Here is a 6,172-nt window from a genome sequence, read left to right on the forward strand (position 1 = left end):
TCCTCAGTAGAACAGTATTGATAGCGAAGCTTATCATTACAACCTCAAAGTTAAAAACTACAGCACAATCCCTAAAGGACAAGTGGCAGACCATGCTAACAAAAAGCAGCAGACTTCCTGAACTACACTTCAAGTTAAGAGGCAAAATATGGGTAAAAGATGTCTAAGTCATATTAAAGGGTTCCTTGTAATTACATCTAATAACACAAATCGATATGTTGGAAACCTCAATCTTGTTATACTAGAATAATTTGACTCAATTGATTAGTTAAGTATTCCTTGAGTAAAATCTAGACAGTAAGATACTGTTTCTAAGCAAATGAAACCAAAAGTTCAATTGTGATTCACCATGTGCCTTACTCTTATTTAAAAGGGTGATGTTTGCTCATCATTTCATGGGATCGTTCGGCATGAAATGTGGCTCCGATTTGCCTACACTGTGCATGTTTAGGGTGCACTCAAATCACGGCAACCAGAAGTTCAATGCAGTGACTTTTTCCCTCAGCAGGAGAGAGAACGACTCTGACAGTCACAGTCTGCAACTGTCAGCCACTGATCAGCACAGAGAGAGAGACAAGCAGACAGGTTCGTGGCCCTCCAGGAGGCCTGAATTTACAATGCTGTTTTCATTGTCATCATGTTATAACCAAATAAACCAGCCAGGTTTGAGGTCCTTGGAAGAGGTCATACTGTGCCTTTTCCTTTTCCCTACACAAGAGAACTGGGACAATTTTTAAGAGAAAATGCTTATGATTAGACATCGTGTCCCTAACTGCAGGGCTCCATCACTTTCAATTTAGTCAAGTTACTATTCAGATTCAAAATACTGAATTTAGAAGTGTGCCATGTAGTAAACTGTTCTCATTTTCATCTAGCTCTAATCAAAATTTAAGAGCATTCCATCTGTCTAATAAAAAGTTAAAAGCGTAGCTCACAATATGCCCTTTTCCACAAGTGTTGTATATTTTCTTGGGTACCACATGCTACACTGCTATTTCAGGAATAAGACACCTGAATCAACCCTCTAATCTTTATCTGAATTATCCATTCTTTAAAAAACACACACACATAGATAACGGTGTTGTAAGAAGAGTAATTGTAACAAGAGTCCTCATCTTCTAGAGTTATACACACACATGTGAAAATAGTTGTGAGTGAAATAATGTCTGGGGTTTGCTTTGTAATAATCCAGAGACAAAGGGGGCACATTGATAACAGCCCACTGACCAGGAGATGGTAACTGTGGAAGCCGGGGCACAGCTGTGTGGGGGTTACTACACGATTATCTCTATTTCAGAATACTTGACATTTTCCACAATAAAGAGTAAAAAAAAAAAAGCGGGGGGGGGGGGACACAACACTAAGTCACTGACCTGAATCCACTTTTAATCTGCCATGGAATAAAGAAAAAGACTTCATTTTTATTCATTTATTTATTTTTTTCAGATGGAATCTTGCTCTGTCACCCAGGCTGGAGTGCAGTGGCACAATCTTGGCTCACTGCAACCTTTGCCTCCGGGGTTCAAAAGCGATTCTCCTGTCTCAGTCTCCTGACTAGCTGGGATTACAGGCACCTGCCATCATGCCTGGCTAATTTTTGTATTTTTTGTAGAGATGGGGTCTCACCATGTTGGCCAGGCTGGTCGTGAACTCCTAACCTCAGGTGATCCGCCCTCCTCAGCCTCCCACAGTGTTGGGATTACAGGCATGAGCCACCGTGCCTGGCCAAGAAACAGACTTTAAAGTAGAATAATATGGTGTTACAGAAGTTACTAAACTTTTAAATTAAAACTAAGACACGCTACAGATTCACATGAAAGCCTAACTTTGAAAAGAATTCACAGGATCAATCAACATATCCACAATGAACGCACTCTAAAAAGTGGACCACCAAGATGGATACCCAGGTCAGCATTACTCATAACTGATAGGAGCTCTTCTGCATGTTCCTGTTACTCCCTCAGCTTAGCCGTAGCCTTTTCACATCACTGACCCTCCAACCACTTTGAAAACATGCTGAACAAACAGAGCCGGTTTTTACACCGTATATAAAGGAGGTTTACTCAATTTCTACAGCATGCTGTGCATTAATATTTTAGGAATGAATTTACAACCAATATATGTAATCCTCCCAGAGGAGCTCTTCCACACTGTCTACCACTAATACACATCCAAAATAAAAACTCTAACGAGACTGCCTTGGGTATTATTTTGGCAAGCAATATTAAGCGCTAAGGTTTAAAAATAGTAAGTATATAAGAGCCTATCTTGGTAGAACACATCTGATTAATAAACCTCTATAAATTTTCCCAAAATCAAATGAAACAAATCAGAACAAAAAGTAACACCTCTCTTGTATCTGAAAATCCAGAAATATAAACTGAAAATAAAGAACTTTCCTTTTACATTACTTCCTTAATTCATTTTAATTAAAAAATAATGGAAATTTGTTTCTTTTTTGCCCTCCTACTCTGGGGTGGGGACAGTTATTAAAAATCAGAAACTTTTGTTTCTGTTGGTTTGTTTTTCTTTCAGGTCCTTATCAAAATGAACCCTTATCTAAACATCAAGATGTAAAGACTATCCATTCTGAGAATGTTTTGTTTCTCAATATGAAGAAAAGAAACTAAACGCTTCCATAGTAACAGTGAGTGTGACTAAATGATGTAACTTCCTAATACCTACATAGGAGGAAGAGCAGATGACAACTGAAGGGGGAAACTGGAAGCTGGAGGAGCTTATAACAATCAACCTTACCCATGTCAAATTCCCTGTAGGCATATATTCCCAAATGGAGCGAGATTCTAGTCTACTCTCCCCAGATGCTAGGTTAAAAAGGAAACGACATTATCGCAAGATTATCCGCAACATACAACGCTTAAAGAAGGGTGTGGCCATGTTTTATATAGGATTCAAACCCAAACAGGGCATCCCTTCACCCATTTCTTTTATAATATCTAACCTCTTTTAATCAGTCCTTTACAATTCATTTGTCCTTAATTCACTAACCATAACTGCTAAACATTTTTGAAATATGTATCTGGTTTTTAAAATTGGAGAAGGGAAAAGTACTGTATTGAAAATCTGCATTTACTAGGCCGGGCACGGTAGCTCACGCCTGTAATCCCAGCACTTGGGGAGGCCGAGGCAGGTGGATCACCTGAGGTCAGGAGTTCGAGACCAGCCTGGCCAACATGGTGAAACCCCGTTTCTACTAAAAATACAAAAAAATTAGCCCAGCATGGTGGTGCGCACCTGTAATTCCAGCTACTCGGGAGGCTGAGGTGGGAGAATTGTTTGAACCCAGGAGGAAGAGGTTGCAGTGAGCCGAGATCACACTACTGCACTCCAGGCTCAGTGACAGAGCAAGACTCCATCTCAAGAAAAAAAAAAAAAAAGAAAGAAAATCTGCATTTACTAAAATGTATCGCCCTCTATTCCCCACCCCAACTTCTCAGGAGGAAATCATTTCCCCAATGTCTGCCATCCTTTCCCCAAAAGGCTGACATGGTTGTTAAGAGCAGCAAAAAGTAACTTGTTCAGACAAACCAAGACCCGTGTCTTTATCTGCTGAAAATACACATACAAATAGATAATACTTTAAAATATTATTTGACCAATCAGGGATGACAGTCATAAAATTATTTTATTGAGTTAGTTAGTTCTACTCACTTACTATGTGCCAGTATAAATCTATTATATGCATATCTCATATAAGCTCTAAAAGGTAAGTACTATTATTATTCTCCTTATTAGATGAAAAAGTTTAAAATTTGGAACTTAGATATAGCTACATGACCAGGAAATGGTGGAATCCATGCCTGCCTTACTTTGAAACTCAAATTCTTGACCCCAACACTACACAGCTTCTCTAATCAAAGCCTTTCTAAATGGAAAGAAGGTTAAAGTTCTTATTCTAATTAGTTGTAGTCAATACCAGTAATCTAAGATAATCAAATCAAAGTCCCTCTACCCTCTTAGAAATACTCAGCTCCACTTATTATAAATATAAAATGTATGCTGTATATGTATACGTGTGTGAATTATTGTCTACATACAACTGCAGGGCATTTCAGCACTTTTGAGGAATACCTCATCAGTATTCCTCAAAACTGTCAAGGTCATGAAAAACACAGAAAAGTGGGCCAGGTGCAGTGGCTCATGCTTGTAATCCCACAACTTTGGTAGGCCGAGGTGGGCAGATCATGAGGTCAGGAGTTGGACATTAGCCTGGCCAACATAGTGAAACCCCGTCTCTACTAAAAACACAAAAACTTAGCCGGGTATGGTGGCATACGCCCGTAGTCAAAGCTACTTGGTAGGCTGAGACAGGAGAATCGTTTGAACCCGGGAGGTAGAGGTTGCAGTGAGACAAGACCATGTCATTACACTCCAGCCTGGGTGACAGAGCAAGACTCCACCTCAAAAAAAAAAAAAAAAAAAAAAAAAAAAGAGAGAGAGAGAAAGAAAGAAAGAAAAACACAGAAAAGTGAAAAACTGACACTAGAGGAGACACAGGAGACATGACAATCAAATGCAATGTGGTATCCTGAATTAGATCTCGAAACAGAAAAAAGGCAATAGAAAAACTAGTGAAATCCAAATAAAGGTCAGGCACAGTGGCTCACGCCTATAGCTCCAGCACTTTGAAAGGTCAAGGCGGGCGGATCACTTGAGGTCAGAGTTCAAAAGCAGCCTGGCCAACAAGGCAAAACCCCATCTCCACTAAAAAGACAAAAATTAGCAGGTCATGGTAGCATATGCCTGTAATCCCAGCTACTCAGGAGGCTGAGGCAGGAGAACTGCTTGAACCCAGGAGGCAGAGGTTGTAGTGACCCAAGACTGTGCCACTGCACTCCAGCCTGGGCAACAGAGCAAGGCTCTGTCTCAAACAAAAACAAAACAAAAAAATAAATTCCACAGGTTAGTTCAGAGTTATGTACTAATGATGGTTTCTTACACTTGAGAGATATATTGTAGTAATACGTCTGGTAAACTGAGTGAGGGGGTTGGGAAACTATGAGAACTCTCTGCACTATCTTTGCAACTTTTCTGTAATTATAAAAGTATTCCAAAATAAAGAAAAAGTTAATAATTTAAAAGTTGATTTAAAATATCAACATCTCTATACAGAAAGAAATGTGCTGCACTTTGATCCTAGTTAGGCATTTTATTCTGAATAAAGCAGAGTGTAGGCAACTGACTCACTGCTTTCAATCCATAAAACCACTTGGATACAAATGCATACAAAATCACAATAAAAATGATAAATTATAAATATAAAAGCCCAATTATTTAATATCTCCTCACATCTGTAACCGTATGAATAATTTTAAAACCAGACAGGTATACTTCTAATATCACATTAATTCTACACATGAGTCTGAACAACAAGGGTCCTCTTCCCAACTTTTTCCTGCAGGAGTGCTGCCTTACACATTTAGAACCTCCATTTGTCTACTAGGTTGAGAGAATTTTCTAAGCCCTATCAACCGAAACTCTCTACCCACTGCTTCTTCTCTAAAAGGAAGAAAAACCAATTCTCCTAAATGATATTTCATCATCAGGCAACGGTTTTTACCTGGTAATTCAAATACGGCCAGTATTTCAAAATGATTTTCTAGATACTGTTCTCTGATATTCTCTTAACTGTTTTCCAAAGTTATTTCCTTACTCATTCACTTGACAAATAATTACATCACACAGCAATCTGAATCACACTGAACTAGGAGAACAAGTTAAATTATCAATTCAAAAATATGAAAGCATATTCCATTGTAATGCTCCTGGCACCCTAGGGAGATTTCATCATTTCAAAAACAACACCCAAACCAAGGCACTAAAGACTGCAATCCACCCCATTATTTTACACATAATTCTCTAAATGAGATATAAAAACATTCTTACACAGGTTACCTGAAATATCACCATTTATTTGTCTTATTTATAATGTTACTCTGGTTTACATTAAACACAAAAGTACTAGATATTATATAATTATATATAACTACATATAATTATTATATAACATTTTTGAAACATATATCTGGTTTTTAAAATTGGAGAAGGGAAAAGTACTGTAATGAACACCTGTATTTACTAGGCATTTACTATATATAAAATCTGCATTTACTATATATATAATTATATATAGTAATTAAAAATATATTAT

The 6,172-nt window shown here is 37.9% G+C and overlaps 1 protein-coding gene across 1 annotated transcript in view; it reads right to left on the reverse strand.

Moving 5' to 3' along the window:
* Window positions 1-6,172, reverse strand: part of LOC105527887 (PH domain leucine-rich repeat-containing protein phosphatase 1-like) — a gene marked incomplete at its 3' end in the record, with an annotated part of 137,690 nt that overhangs the window by 70,222 nt on the left and 61,296 nt on the right. The gene's annotated exons all lie outside the window — the stretch shown is intronic.

Source organism: Mandrillus leucophaeus, unplaced genomic scaffold (genome assembly GCF_000951045.1).
Source record: "Mandrillus leucophaeus isolate KB7577 unplaced genomic scaffold, Mleu.le_1.0 Scaffold699, whole genome shotgun sequence".
Classification (NCBI taxonomy): domain Eukaryota; kingdom Metazoa; phylum Chordata; class Mammalia; order Primates; family Cercopithecidae; genus Mandrillus; species Mandrillus leucophaeus.